Genomic DNA, 16,746 nt, shown 5'->3' with positions numbered 1-16,746 from the left:
AAAATTAGCCAAGCATGGTGGTGCACACCTATAGTCCCAGCTTCTCTGGAGGCTGAGGAGGAAGGATCATCTGAGCTCAGGAGGTTGTGCTGCGGTGACTTGTGATCCGTGCCATTGCACTCCAGCCTGCATGATAGAATGAGATCTTCAACTCAAACAAACAAACAAAAGCTTGTTTGGGGCACATCCTCCTTCTGGATTTCTGATTGAATTGGACATGAGTGGAGCTCTGGGCATCAGATTTTTAAGAATTTTCCCCAGGTAACTCTAAAGTGCAATTGGAGTAAAGAACCACTACTCCAGCACAAGGAAACATTCTTGTAGCTGAGAGATCCCTCCCCCACCTCAATTGTCTTTGAACATTCAATGTACACTTACCATGGTCTGCAAGTCATGCCTAGTATAGCTATTCTCAATAGCAATTTTTCTTATATCCTAGTTTTATCATTCTGACTGGTTTCTAACCTAACTTCCAGGTAAGAGGAAACTGCAGTTTCATTAGTGTCTTACTTGGAAATTTCAAGAAATCTAGGCCGGAATCAGGCATCTAAGCTTACTGAAACCTTCGTAAGGGCAGAGACCATGCCTGGCGCTTCTTCTGTTTCTAGTGTCTAGCATCATACCTGACACAAAACTGTTGCTCAAACATTTGTGGATTAATCTAGATGCTAATGAAAGCAAAACTTCAGTTAAGAGAAAAATTAGAAGGATATACATTCTAGGCAATTGAACTCTGAGTTTCTCTCACTCGACTGCAATGATCTGTTTTCAGATGTCTCTCCACTCAACACTGAATTACCTCCAACACAGTACAATGTTTGTTGATTGCTCTCTTTGGTAATATTTGTATTCTTTGCCAACAAACACTGTGCTGGCCCTAAGCAAAAGGAGTACCCAGTGATGTTTGGTGAGCTAATGACTCAAGAAATCGGATGGGACTTTTTTTTTAATTACTTGATTCTCAAGTATTCTTCTACTTGATTCTCTTGGGGGAAGGAGTAGTGAATACTGGGACCTCATCAAACTGAAAAGCTTCCGCAAATCAAAAGAAATCATCAAGAGAGCAAGGAGATGACCCACAGAATGGGAGAAAATATTTGCCAACTGTAAATCTGACAAAGGCCTAACATCCAGGATCTATAAGGAACTCAAATGTGCAAACAACCCTATTAAAAAATGGGCAAAAGATATGAATAGACACTTCTCAGAAGAAGACATACGAGCAGCCAACAGATACATGAAAAAATGCTCAACCCTACTAATCATCAAAGAAGTGCAAATTAAAATCACACTGAGGTACCACCTAACCTTAGTTAGGATGGCCATCATCAATAACACAAAAAACAACAGGTACTGGAGAGGATGCAGGGAAAAGGGAACACTTCTACACTGTTGGTGGGAGTGTAAACTAGTACAATCTCTGAGGAAAACAGTGTGACGATTCCTAAAAGATCTAGAAATTGATCTTCCATGCAATCCAGCTAACCCTCTTTTGGGAATATACCTGGAGGAACTCAAATCACTCTGTGAAAAAAATACCTACACATACATGTTTATTGCAGCATTATTCACAATAGCGAAAGCATGAAACCAACTGTACTGCCCATAGAAAGCGGACTGGATAAAGAAAATATGGGACATTTACATGATGGAATATTATGCAGCCATAAAGAAAACAAAATTATGAACTTCACGGCAACTTGGAAGGAATTAGAATCTATAACACTCAGTGATTTATCACAGAAATAAAGATCTGAATACTGCCTGTACTCATGTAGAAGCAAGCCCTCAACATTATTATAATTTTTATAATACTATAAGAAAAGGATTGACAGTAGTGGAACATTGCCAGGGGAGGGGGGAACATAACATCAGTAAGGGTACCCACAGTTTACCTATATGATGACCACTTTTGTACCTAACCCTGAATTGTACCCCACATCTTTAAAATAAAAAAGAAGGCTGGGCTCGGTGGCTCAGCCTGTAATCCCAGCACTTTGGGAGGCCAAGGCAAGTGAACTACCTGAGCCCATGGGTTTGAGGCCAGCCCAGGCAACATGGCAAGACCTCGTCTCTACAATAAATCAAAAATTAGTTGGGCGTGGTAGTGCACGCCTGTAGTTCCAGCTACTTGGAAGGCTGAGGTGGAAGGATCACTGGAGCCCAGCGGGTCAATGCTGGGGTGGCCATGAGCATGCCACTGCACTCCAGCCTGGGTGACAGAGTGAGACTCTGATTCAAAAATAAATAAATAAATACAAATAAAATAAAAAAGAAAAACAATGAAAATGAAAAAAATAAATTACTTGATTCTCAAGTATTCATCTACTTGATTCTCTGGGTAAGGAGTAGTGTACACCAGGAAAAGCACATTTGATAAACTTACGTTCCAGGCCTTTTCCTAAACCTTTCCAGCTGTGGGAATTTGAGCAAATCGAATTTTCCGAGCCTAAGTTTTCTTATCATCAAATAGAGCTAACAATAGATAGCTAAAGATGGAATCAGATATAACACCACATACAGTAGGTACTCAATAAATGTTTGGTGTCCGGGCGTATGTACCCATGGATGAAGGGATTAACAAACATCAAAAATACTTCTGAAAAATCACCTTCTGTCTTTGAAAAGCATAATGTCTCAGCACATTTTGATTGATTTAGGGTTCTTCAAATAAAGCTCCAACTAGTCTAGATTTTTCTACATACACTTCAAGATTCCAGGAGAATAAATGCTTTCACTTTGAGCCACCAATATGGGAATATATGGGTACTGATAGGCTCATTGAGTTGGAAGGAAGTGTGCAAATTGTTTTATCCATCCTCTTCAGTGCTATGGAATCCCTTTGAAAACATGCCTGTCTGGAAGTATCCAGGAATAGAGAACTCAGCAAAGTCATTTTAAAATAATGGAAACTGCTTGGTTTCTGAGAGGAAATCACATTGTACTCTTCTAGTTCATCCCCTCTGGTCTGCTTTTTCTGCTTATAGCTAAATAATGTATATGCTTCTTCCTCTAATTTCCTATAGAAGCCAGACTTGCAGAGTTTCTGACTATGTCACCTCGAGAAAGGTTATGTGACCTCTCTGTGCCTCAACTGCCTCATCTGTAAAGCAGAGGTAATAGTAATAGCACCTTGTCATAAGATTATTGCGGGGGTTCAATGAATTAAAGTCATAAAAATTAAAAACAGTATCTTGCCTGTGTACGCATTAACAAACATTAATTATCTACAGCTAGGTAGCATGTTTTCTACATTGTAGCTCCTTCAACCATTTTTCATATTATTTACTTTCACCGTCTGGTCAAATTATTCTGTGCTTGCTCAGATGGACACAGCTTCTCTTAGGATGGGTGTCTCAGAACCAAGCTCCATACTTCAGTCACGACAGGGCACAGTGTGACTCTTGCCCTTCTTTGTTCCAGGCACTTCCCACAGCCCATGATTGTATTCATTTGTGGGGATATCAGTGACTCACCGGATGAGTCATAAGAGGCGTACAGGCAAACAAAACCCTTCATGCCTTTTCCCATGAATCGCTGTTAACCTAAGTCTTCTCCATTTTGTGCTTGTATGATTAAGCTTCTGAACTTTAGTGCAGAATATACTTTTCTGATACATTTTATCTGAAAAACTAGTAGGGTTAAGAAAAGAGTGTGTTCAGTTGTATTGTCATATTTGTCTGTAATTCTCAGCTACAGCACCACCTTCGTGAGCTCAGAGAAGGCACCCAACATGTTTGATCTTCAGTTTTCTTTTTTGTTAAGTGGAGGAATGTCAACCCATATCAAAAAACGATTTAGAAAGACTAAGTGATCTGCACACAATTTACTTATGTAGTAAATACTTCCATGTACCCCACAACTTTAGAATTAAAAAAAAATAAGATATAAAAAGAAAGACTAAGTTAAGAATCCAGCACATTCCAGGCATACAATAAAGGAGAGTTATTAGTAATAGTAATGCCATAATATGATGATTAAATGAAATATGTCATGGAAAAACAAACTTCACCTTATTGGCTTTAATACATTATCTTTGGCAGTAAATCAGAGAGCATTTCTGATAGGAGAACAAGGTCGAGTCTTCAAAGATGAGTGGGAAGGAGGTCAATAGACCAAAAGAATCAGGTAAGGAAGGGCACGAAAGCTTGCATTCCAGAGTAGAGGACATGAAAGGATTTTTGAGGCCCCGGCACGCATGTATTTATTTCAAAAGTTTTTATTGAGTACATGCTATGGGTCAAGTACTCTACTAGACACTGGGGATACAGAGATATGCAGAGAAAAACTCTACTCGTTAAACAAGACTGCAGTTGGGGAGACAGATGCTAATAACATTTTTAAAAGGTAAATGTGTTATTAGGAATTGATACAAGTTCTCCAAAGGATGAAAATGCAGTTATATGAGAGTAATTTAAAAAATCACCTTGGCCAGTGTATAAGAAAAGGAAGAGGGAGTATTATATGAATGTTAAAAAAAAAAAAATAAACTTGTACCAAAGCCCTGCTGTGGGAGCCAGCCGTACCCCTGAGGAGGAACTGAAAGCAGGATGGTTCGACTTGAGGCCGTGGCACAGTCAGAAATGATGCTGGTAAGGTGGCACAGGCTAGATCCCACAGGACCTGGGGGACCCTTAGATGGATTTTCTCTTGCTCAAACACTATGGGGATGCACCAAACATTTTTTTTTTTGAGTTGGAGTCTCACTCTGTCGCCCAGATTGGAGTGCAGTGGCCGCTCCCGGCCACCGCAGCCTCGACCTGCTGGGCTCCGGCGATCCCTCCGCCTCAGCCTTCTGAGTAGCTGGAACTACAGGCATGCGCTACCATGCCTGGCTCATTTTTTGATTTATTGTAGAGATGAGGTCTCGCCAAGTTGCCCGGGCGGGTCTCGAACCTGCGGGCTCAGACAATCCACTCACCTCAGCCTTCCAAAGCACAGGATTGCAGGTTGGGCCACCGAGCCCGGCTTGCACCAAACATTTTAAAGAGGGAAGTGATATGATCAGACTTCCATTTTGGAAAGATCATCCTAATGACGGTGCAGGTACAAATCCCAAGAGGACGATAGCAAATGTGGGAGATCAGATCTTGAACTAGAGTAGGGCTTAGGGATGGAGAGAAATAAGTGGAGGGGGGGTTACTTAGGCATTGCATTTGCAGATCTTAGTGATGGACTATATTAGAGAAGAAGAAGAATTAAGAATAAATCTCAAGTTTTTGCCTAATATGACTGAAAGATGGTGAAATATTTCTCCGAGAAAGCAAAACACTATAGGGAAGTACTAGTTGGCAGAGAAGCATGATTCCAGTTTGAGTGTATTGATTTTTGGATGTCTTTGTGACATCCAAGTCCATGTGAAGTAGACATTGAATCTGACAATCTAGAACTCAGAGAAGTCCAGGCTGGGAATTATCACATAGACTATACACAAGGTATCTGACGCCATGGGATCTTCCAGGGAGAAAATGTATAGAGAAAGTGTACAGAGAAAAAGTGTGGGGTGAGGACTAATCCTTCAGATACACTGTTATTTCATGAGAGAATGCAAAAGGATGGACCTGAAAAGGAGATTGAGAAAGAAAAACCAGAGAACCAGGATGTCTACCAAGAGAATCTAGTGTCTAAGTCTAAAAAAGTGCTTTAAGAAGGAAGTGGCCCACAATATTAAATCTTACTGAGAGGTGAAGTTTTAAAAAAAGAAAGAAAATATTCATTTTATTTAGAAATATAGATATCATTGATGGAATTAGAGTATCTTCAGTGGAGTGGTGGCCCAGTAACTAGTTTTTACTGCGTAAAGAGTAAAAGAGATATATAAAAGAAAAATTAGAGGTGGTGAGAGCAGATTGAAAAGTCCAGCTATGAAGAGGAAGATTGAGATAGATTGATTTCTAGAGAAGGATGAAAGATAAGGGACACTTTTCTTTTGAAACTGTATAAGAGACTTAAGTATGTTTAATGAAAATGCAAAGTATCCTGCTAAGAGAAAGCAATGGAAATACAGGATGGGGTGGGACTCACTGACAATGTCTGCCTGGGAAGCAGAGAAGGTGTGGCCCAAAGCACTGGTAGAGATTCATCTTGGAAGAAAGGTCACTTTCTACAATACACCAGATAAGGAGAGGCACAGATGTAAGTGGATTTACAGGTTCACTGAAGGGTTCACTTGAAGGAGTTCCTTTCTTCTGATTTTATTTTTAAGAAGAAATATTGGTCTTTATTCGCGGACTGTCTCTTTTTATCAAGTGAAACGCTTGGTTAAAGCCTAAAACACTTTCAGAAGATTCTAAAAAGGGACTTGACCAATTGTTAGAGGAAAATGAGAGTTGACCCTAGGGTATGATAATTCTAACTGGAGAGAGAATAGGGTATCAATTTTTAAATATGTAAATATTTTTTATGTAAAAAGAAAATGAGTTTGTTCTTGATTGCACTAAGAATGGAGTCCAGGCCAATGAAAGCTGTGGGAAGGTATGTTTGGACTCAAAACCAAAACAATCTGGATTTTCTGACTGTTCCTGTTGCCCAAAAATGCCACATGCAATGATTTTGGATGTGGTAAAACCTCAGATACTAGAACTAGTTTGTTCAGGGAGATTTTACTTTTGGAACATATGCAGAGGGGAAAATTCAAGCATGAGCAGAGAGGTTGAGTGTTGGGAGCTCCTGTTTCTTTGACTGTTTTTCTCCCGTAGAGTGTGAAGACCATTTGTTCTCCCCTCTTCAACGTGAAATTTCTTCTTCTGGTGAAGAGAAGATACGATGTGAGAGTTATTAGGCCAGGGTTCTTTGCAAATAGCGTTAGTTACTTCTACACAATCAGCCCAAGCTGTAAGATTCCTCTGCCCTTGATTGGGCTTGTGTGTGTGTGTGTGTGTGTGTGTGTGTGTGTGTGTGTGTGTGTGTGTGTGTGTTGTTTGGCTTACTTTTCCTTTTCCTTTGAATACTCTCTTTATTGTCTTCAGCAAATTGTTCACATAGTTAAGTCTCTCTCTCTCTTTTTTTTTACTGAGCATAGACTCATGTTCATCAAAGGCCTTCTAGATTCTCCTCCTATGGCCTGTCTTTTGTTTACATTCTGGGAAAGACAGCCCTCCTCCTACCATCTTAACCCCTATTATTTTACAACCTGAGCTCTTTTTCTCCTAAAGTCCAAGAATGCTAGTCATTTGAATGGCACTTTACAGGCTTTATGGTATCAATTCATTGGTATCACATGGTATCATAGGGTATTGATTCACTGCAGATGATGATCATAGACTCCACCAGATGCAAGGTGTGTACTGCCAGCTCATCACTACCATGTCACTATCAGAGTTATTGCCACTAACTTTAAAGGAAAGAAACCAAGGTCAGGAGAGTAGGGAAGGACTTCAAGTCAGAGCCCAGTAGATCTGCTTGCTCCTAGGTCTAGAATCTTTGCATAGGTAAAGCTACTTCCTTCTCAGGGAACTGGCCTATTGTCAATTTGGAGTTGGCATGGCTGCTTTCTCCAAAGCTGTCTGCTATCTCCTCCTCAATAACAAGCTATTATTCTTTGGTTATAATTACAAGGGGTTGCAGTTCCCAGAGTTATTTCCTCAATTATTTAAAAAACAAAATGACTATTGAATTACTGAGTAAACTTTCTGAGACCCTCTTTGACCATATTCTCTTGAATATGAATGTTTCTTAGGTAGTCTTAGTCATCTCCTCTGAATCAAATGATTCTGCTTCTTTTGAGCTCTGTCTAAATTGTTCCTCTCTGAGGCATGTCAATGTCAACCTTGACAATACATCTAACCATTCGATCTGTCAACCAGTCAGTCAAAATATGACTATTAAGTACCTGAGACCTATCAAGAACTGTCCAGACTTTTAGGACAGAATGATGAAAAAAGCAAACAAAATACATAGACCATACAGAAAGATGTTAGTCAAATGAATGCAAAAATAAATGCAAGTGCAGTAGTTGTCTTACTTTGTTAGCTCTTTTATTTTTTCCTTGTTTTAGGTCTTTTGCATTTAGTATGACAAACCTACCCTAGAAACTTGTGTGTTTAGCATATTCCAACTTTTTGACAATGTGCCTTGCTCTCTGAGAAAACAACTTTACTCATTCCACAGGCACATGAAACTTGAAAATTGAAAGAATTAAAACTTGAGAATTAAAATTAGCTAACCTGGCACTTCTCAGACTTGAACGTGCAACATGAACCCACCTGAGTATCTTGTTTAACTGCAGTTTCTGAATCAGTAGGTCTGGGATGAGGCCTGAGATCTCTGTTTCCAGCAAGCACCCAGGTGATACTGACAGTGCCGGTACATGGAAAACACTTTGAAGGGCACAGATCTAGTCCCCTGGTTCCCAGTTTGTAGTATCCATCAGAATACCCTGCTTGTGCAAAATACAGATTCAGAATCAGACTCTAGCAGTGGGGCCGGGACATGTAAAATTTGAAAAGGTAGTTCTGGCCCAGGCTCGGTGGCTCAGCCTGTTATCCCAGCACCTTGGGAGGCTGAGATGAGTGGGTTGCCTGAGCCCACAGATTTGTGACCAGACTGAGCAACTTGGTGAGACCTCGTCTCTACAATAAATCAAAAATGAGCCAGGCGTGGTAGTGCACGCCTGTAGTTCCAGCTACTTGGAAGGCTAAGACAGAAGAATCACCGGAGCCCAGCAGGTGGTCGAGGCTGGGGTGGCCGTGAGCATGCCACTGCACTCCAGCCTGGGCTATGGGTTGAGACTCCAACTCGAAAAAAAATAGAAAAAAGAAAAATAAAAGAAATAAGGAATAACAGGAACTGAATTTACCATCCTGCAGCAGACAATTAAAAGACTAAATCCTGACAAAACATAATGCAATGGTTTCTAAGACATTCAACATGAGTCAACAAAAGAGTGATTTCTGAGACACAAGAACAAGTGAAGTGAGCCCTGTGATTGTACCAGTTTCCAGTCTTAGGATAATGTCCAAGACATGGAATAGAGAGGAGTAACCCAGCAGAGCCCAGTTGACTCCCTGAGTTGAAGAGACAGAGCTGAGAGTCAGGAAAGAACAAGATGGCCAGAGTTCTCAGGACAGAGTACCAGAAAGGAAGGATCAGAAATCCAGAATTGACCATTAGTTAAATGATAAAAGAGAATGTCAAGAAGAACAAGGACCCAAAGATTAGACTTGAGGTTTTTGAGCCTAGATAAGTAAGAATGGTTATGATTATGAGAATAGGAAAAATTAATTGGAGGAATGTGCACATGTACAGGTGTGCATGTGTGTGTTTATATGTATATTTTCTCTTCAGGTCAGAAAGAAGTGAAAATTGGAGGTGGTACTTGATGTGCTAGTCACAAGCACCCAATGAGTAGTTAGGAAATAGGTTCTAGAGGTTAAGAGAGAGGTCAGGATGAGAAAGACTTAGGAGTTATGAGACATTTGAAAGGCCTTTGATCCCAAACCGCTACACTCTCCTCAGCAAAATTCCCTAAGAACATACACAATTCAGTGTGGTGGACTTAAAAGATGCATTTTGGGTGTGCCCCCTAGACCCTAAAAGCAGATACCGCGTTGCTTTCAAATGGGAAAATCCTTTAACTGGAAGGAGGCAGCAGTGCCACTGGGCAGTACTACTGCAGGGCTTCACTAGAAGCCCCAAATTTATTTGGTCAGATTTTAGACACTGTCCGAAGGAATTTCAGCCTATGGCAGGAACCCAACTGCTACAATATGTGGATGACTTATTAGTTTTTGGAAAGAAAAAGATGAACATATTGGAGACCACTATTAGTCTACTCAATTTTCTGAGACAAAAGGTGTTAGGAATTTCAAGGAATAGACTACAATTTGTAAAAAAAAAAAAAAAATGACTAAATATCTAGGACATTTAATTAGTGGAAAAATGGCAAATAAACCTGGTGAGAATAGCTGGTATAATAAATTTGGTCCTGCCCAAAACCAAGAAGTTTTTAGGGGTAACTGGGTACTGTCAGCTATGGATCAAGTCTTATGAACAGAGAACAAAAATTTTATATTTAAAACTGTTAGAACAATCTGACCCCTTACAATGGTCGCCAGAGGAAGAAAAAGCTATAAAGGAATTAAAATGGGCCCTTATTACAGCTCCAGTTCTGGCTCTTCTTTCCCTAGATATGCCATTTCACTTATTTGTCACAGTAGATCAAGGTGTGGTCCTAGGAGTACTTACCCAGACTTGGGGAGGAAAAAGTCTGTCACCTTTGTCTCTAAGCTCCCCAACCCCATCTCTTGGGGGTGGCCTGAATGCGTCCAAGCAGTGGCAGCCACTGCCCTATTGGTAGAGGAAAGCAGGAAAGTGACCTTTGGGGGAGCCCTAATAGTCAGTTCTCCCCACCAAGTCAGGGCCATACTTAATAGAAAGCAAGGAGGTGGCTGACAGATTCTTGATCCCTAAAATAGGAGGCAATACTGTTAAAAAAGGATGACTTGGTCTTAACAACAGACACTTGTTTGAATCCAGCTAGCATCTTACAGAAGGGAGAGGAAAACCAAGGGACAATAGACCGTGATTGTCTAGACATCATTGAATATCACATCAAAATCAGACCCGATTTACAGGAAGTCCCATTACATGATGGGACTAGGTTGTTCATAGATGGGTCCTCCCAAGTAATAGAAGGAAAAAGGCACAATGTATATGTAGTCATTGACAGAAGGTGAAAGTCCATATGTGAGAAGGGCCAACTATCTAATAATTGGTCTCCACAAGTCTGTGAATTATATGCCCTCAATCAGGCCCTAAATTTTCTTGCGAAATAAGATACCTCTACAACAACTCCAAGTATGTTTTTGGGGTAGTAAAATTTGGACAGAATGAGGCCTCATAAACAGTAAGGGAAAAGAACTAATACATAGGGAATTAATCAAAAAGGTCTTCAAAACTCTCTTGCTCCCAACTGAGACTGTGGTCACCAAAAAGGAAACACCCTGGAGGCTATAGGAAATAGGCTTGCAGACAGAGTTGTGAAACAGGCCACTCTAGAAGAAGAGGTCAAACTCTGAAGTCTAATTCCCAGTATCCCTAAAATGGTACTGAGAACACAGTTCACTAGAGAAGAAGAGGAAAAACTAATTTGGGAGCTGTTCAGAATGAGGACGGACAATGAATCCTCCCAGATGGGAGGGAGATGATTGGCAAGCCCATAATGAGGAAATTAATGACTATGCTACATAAGGGAAGCCACTGAGGTCCCCAAACCATGTGTGTTGCCGTATTAAAAACCTATGGATGCATAGGCATCTATACTACTGCTAAACAGGTATGCAGAGTTTGTGTAAACTGTCAAAGAATTAACAAAATGATGATCTGAAAGCAAGCCATAGGAGGCAGGCCTCCAGGGTTGAGATCATTGCAAAGCACCCAAGTGGATTTCACTGAAATGCCAAGGATGGGAAAATTAAAGCATTTTTGGTAATAGTGGATCACCTCTCTGGTTGGATAGAGACCAGCTGCTACAGCAGGGTCTGTAATCAAGGTGATTCTGGAACAAATTATACCCAGATTTGGACTAGTAGAAAATGTAGATTCAGACAATGGAAGCCATTTTACATCACAAATATTGCAGGAGATAATGAAAAGTTTACAATTTCAATGGGATCAACACACTCCCTGTCACCCTCCTTCTTCCAGAAAAATAGAAGTAATGAACCAGACTCTCAAAAAGCATATCACTAAGCTAAATGTTAGAAACTAAATTACCAGCCAGGCTTAGTGACTCAGCCTGTAATCCCGCACCTTGGGAGGCTGAGGTGAGTGGATTGCCTGAGCCCACAGGTTCGAGACCTGCCTGGGCAACTTGGCAAGACCTCATCTCTACAATAAATCAAAAATTAGCCAGGCGTGGTAGCGCGCACCTGTAGTTCCAGCTACATGGAAAACTGAGATGGAAGGATCGCCGGAGCCTCCAGCAGGTGGAGGCTACGGTGGCCGGGAGCAGCCACTGCACTCCAGTCTAGGCGACAGAGTGAGACTCCAACTCAAAAATTAAACAGAAAAAAGAAAAAAGAAATTAGCCAGGTGTGGTAGCGCGTGCCTGTAGTTCCAGCTACTTGGAAGGCTGGGGCGGAAACATGGCCAGAGCCCAGCAGGTTGAGGCTGTGGTGGCCGGGAGCAGCCACTGCACTCCAGTCTAGGCGACAGAGTGAGACTCCAACTCAAAAATTAAACAGAAAAAAGAAAAAAGAAACTAGCCAGGTGTGGTAGCGCGTGCCTGTAGTTCCAGCTACTTGGAAGGCTGAGGCGGAAACATGGCCAGAGCCCAGCAGGTTGAGGCTGCGGTGGCAGGGAACAGCCACTGCACTCCAGTCTGGGCAACAGAGTGAGACTCCAACTCAAAAAAAAAAAAAAAGAAACTAAATTACCCGAGATAAAATGTCTCCCAATTGTACTTCTCAGAATTAGAACAGCCCCCTGAAAAGATATTTATCTCCCTATGAATTATTATATGGGCTTCCATTTCTAGGTAAAACTACAGATCTTCCCACTATGACAGCTAAAGGCCAATTTTCAAGAAACTGTATTCTGGTCATATCTTCTGCTTTATCATTTCTCAGATTAAAAAGACTCCTCGCCCAGACTCCACCTCTCGAGTTGGCTGTTCATCACTTTCATCCTGGTGACCTCATACTTATAAAGACCTGGAAGGAGGACAAATTCCAGCCGAGCTGGAAGGGCCCCTACCAAGTACTCCTGACTACCAAAACTACTGTGTAAATGGCTGAAAAGGGGTGGACTCATCATACTTGAATCAGAAAATCAGTAACAGAAACTTTAGAGAAAGGAGAAAGAGAATTGTCTCTGGTTTTCTAAGTTTCTGCAAGGTAGAACTTGGCATGCATCAAATCTTATAGTCTGAAGTGATGAGGTACACTGGTCACCTGAAAAGTCCTTAAAAGGAATCCTAAAGAAAAAGGTTTAATAACAGAATGGGCTGGCCTCATATTTGAAAAATTAATCCGGCTAGGGTGGATTGCCATTATATAGGAATAAAAAAGTCTTCCGGTAGGATGGGGAAATGCCCAAGGAATTACACCATATTCCTTCCTTGTTGGTTTAATGATTAATGTAACTAAGACCTCATCACCTCAGACTATAAGATTTGATGCATGCCAAGTTCTACCTTGCAGAAACTTAGAAAACCAAAGACAATTATTGCAGGCAGACAAGTGTCTCTGCTCTGAGCCCCAGTTCCTACTACAAATCATTATGCAGATGACCCTTGCACTAGTTTGCATAATGTATGGTGAACTATTCAGTTTCAGGGATGAACATCTGCCCCTAGGTGACTAATAAAATCCCTGAAAGTCAGAATATACTTGTCTAAGGGTATTCTACCAGAAGCTTGCCAAAATCTAAATTGCAATCCTATACTGTTAACCATTAACAACCCAATTACCCTAGTCAAAAGCCAAAAGTGGCAACTCGGACATGCAGATTCGGAGCAGACATTATAGGAAAAGACCCCCTAGGGTGACTGGCCCTTAGGTTAATTAAAAATGAAACTTCAAATAGACCTAAACCAACCTCAGGTCCTGGAGATCATGATTCTCCTAATAATGATCCCAAAAGAGTGACCATAATTGAAATCAAAGATTTAGGGCAAACTTTTGAAATTGAGACAGGATATGGAGATGTCAATGGCTGTGTAGAATGAGTTAAATTTTCTGTGCATGCACTTAACAAAAGCAATTGCTGCGCATTCACTGCAAGGTGGCCACGGGTGTTGGTGGTTCTATTTCCTCTTGGATGGGATACATACCCTGAAGGGATGAGTTGCATGATGGCTCTATACCAAAACAAGGATGCATGGGGAAATAAAACCTGCAAGAACTTGCAATTGCTCTTCCCCGCATAGGGGAGGTCAGACCCAAGGGCAATCCCCTCCTTCTCCATTGGAGTGAATTACTCCTCTTGCCTCTCAAAGCAGGAGGAAGAGTAATAAGCCCTTAGGAGACCTGTTGACCTGTACCCATATCCTAAATGTCACTGGTGAGTCAAATTACACTTACTCCAACCTGCACATCCCACATACGGATGTTTGGTGGAACTGCAGAAAGAGGAAGCTGTATAACCTGTTGCTGTCCAATTGAACTGGAACTTGTGCACTAGTCCAATTGGCCATTCCATTCACTTTTGGCATTCCATCAAATAGCTGAGGATAACAGTGCCAATCATCAAAACCCAAGAGCATTGGAGGGATCCTTTGACTTCAATGTGTGTATAGATTCAATAGGGGTCCCGAGAGGAGTCCCCAATGAATTTAAGGCCAGAAACCAAATAGCTGCTGGATTTGAGTCCACACTCTTCTGGTGGTCTACCATTAATAAAAATGTAGGTTGGATTAATTGCATTTATTGCAATCAGCAAAGATTTATCAACTACACTCTGAATGCCTTCCAAGGGTGGGTGACGAGTCAACTAGATGCTACAAGCAGGATGGCTTGGGTAAATCGAATCACATCAGATATGATTCTAGCAGAAAAAGGGGGATTTTGTGTCATGTTGGAGGGAAACGCTGTACTTTCATCCCAAATCATACTGCCCCTGATGGGACCAACACTAAGGCTTTGCAGGGACTAACAGCTTTGGCAAATGAATTGGCAGAACATGCTGGTATTGATTATCCATTCACAGACTGGTTGGAAGGATGATTCAGGAAATGGAGAGGAACGGTAGCTTCAGTCCTAACCTCCCTTGCCATTGTGGCAGGAATCCTAACAGCAATAGGGTGCTGCATTATTCCTTGTGTTGGAGGCTGGAAAGAGAGGTTCATAGAAGCCATAATTAATAAATAAATGCCCCTAACATATCAACAGAATAACTTACTATTATAGAAGTCATGCTAGACTCAACCTCGTATAATGAGAAGAGTTAACAAATCTTAGCACGATCTGAGAAGCAAAATAACTCTGAAGTGAAATAAAGATTTTAAAAAATGCATCAATAAAGTTGCAAAGAAAAAGAGTTGGGAATTTGTAAAACAAAGACTTAAGGGGGTCATTTTCAAGACTAAGTTGATAGCTCTGAGTGGAAAATTACTAGCAGCCAAACTTGCCTAACAGCTTGAAGACATGACAAAGTGTATGTATTTGGGAGGTCTCTAAGCAGGCAGGATGTTGGGGGAATGATAAACTAACAAAAAAGCCTTTCCTGGACAACCCTATTCCTTTCCTTCCCCTCACTTCCCCAGTCAAGAAAGCCCACCAAAACCCATGGCCTAAGGGACCAAGGAACCAATCAGGTTCTGACAAATGCCCCACAAGCCCACCAATAAGGAAGAAATATGACACCTTATTCAATCCAGCACCTAATAAGGGAAAAGAAAAAAAACTTAGTTGACATTCAGGAAGATGGTAATCCCATAGTACTCAGCCAATGAGGAAATGAGGAACTGGGGGAGGCACTTGTGCACTAGGGAATAAATTTCTTGCTGTAACCATTCCACATGTTCCTGTCTACCAGCCACCCAATCTTGCAATACCATCATTAAAGTCTCACTTCTGCTGCACTCTGTGTTTCTGTGTCCATCCTTTGATTTAGAACGGGTGTGTTTGTTTCTCACATGATAAAGATATTTACTATTAGATGTAGGGCCCAATGGATTATCCAGAATGATCTTGAGATTCTAAATGACATCTGCCATGACCCTTTTTCCAAATGAGGTCATATTCACCGATTCTAGGGGCAGGGACATGGGTGTATCTTTTTGGAGGGTGCATAATTCAGCCCACTACAGGGACATTTCCAGCAGGGTCAGGACTGCATTCAGAAAAACAAGATACTCCTGTCAGATGCAAACTTAAGGGAACGCCAGCAACTCAGTACTCAAGATAAACAATATTGTGATGCAATACTTTTTTGAAAAATCAAAATTCATGCAAGAAGTCAATGATGAGCACAATATAGAATTTTTTAATAAAGAAAGGGTCAGAATTACTAGGTGTTTTTTCCCCTTCTTGGGTTCTCCAATATGGCTCAACATTGCACTGATTTCCAGCAACAACCCAGTCTTCCGATCCACAGTGAAAATGAGCTCAACCAAGTCCATCATTTCCCTTGTCACAATTTACATCACTGTTCTCAGAAATGTTGCTCCAGGGAGATTTACTCAGGAGACTTGGCTACTATGAGCTGGGCTTCTCACTGCCAGTGCAGCCTTACCTATCTTATGAATTGTGCAAACACCTCCTGAGAAGCTAATTAAAATGGAAGTCAGCTCTGCCAAGTCTGGGAAGCCTCCAAATGAACATCATGAAGCTTCCAGAAAAAAATGTTGTTAATACACACACCCTACTCCCAACTGTGGCCCGGGTCGAAGAGGACTCTGAAGGAAATGGACTCTGAAAGGTGAGGATGAGGTGGGAGTTGTGAGCCCCCTGACAAATACAACACTGGGCAATGAGCAGGCGGGGCATTTGAACAGGAACAAAGCCACTGCTTAGCACCGCGGAGAAACAAGAGATGCTCTGATTTTCATGCTGCCACTTGAAGCTAAATTCTCAAGACAGATCTGTAAGTTAGGCCCAGTAGTCAAATGAAAACATTAACTCTGATATGAAACAATAACCATTGAGAAAGTATAATTTAAAAAGCCACGTTTCAGCAAAAATATTTTGCCATACCTAGGAACAAACTACCTACTTTTTAATTTTTTTACAATACCTAAGAACAAACTTTACAATACCTAGGAAATATATAGAACCTACAAAAATACAACTTGAAGACTTTATT

The sequence above is a fragment of the Carlito syrichta genome, unplaced genomic scaffold (genome assembly GCF_000164805.1).
Source record: "Carlito syrichta isolate Samal-C Ts95f unplaced genomic scaffold, Tarsius_syrichta-2.0.1 Scaffold303653, whole genome shotgun sequence".
NCBI classification, from domain to species: domain Eukaryota; kingdom Metazoa; phylum Chordata; class Mammalia; order Primates; family Tarsiidae; genus Carlito; species Carlito syrichta.
Note: the sequence above shows the minus strand (reverse complement) of the source record.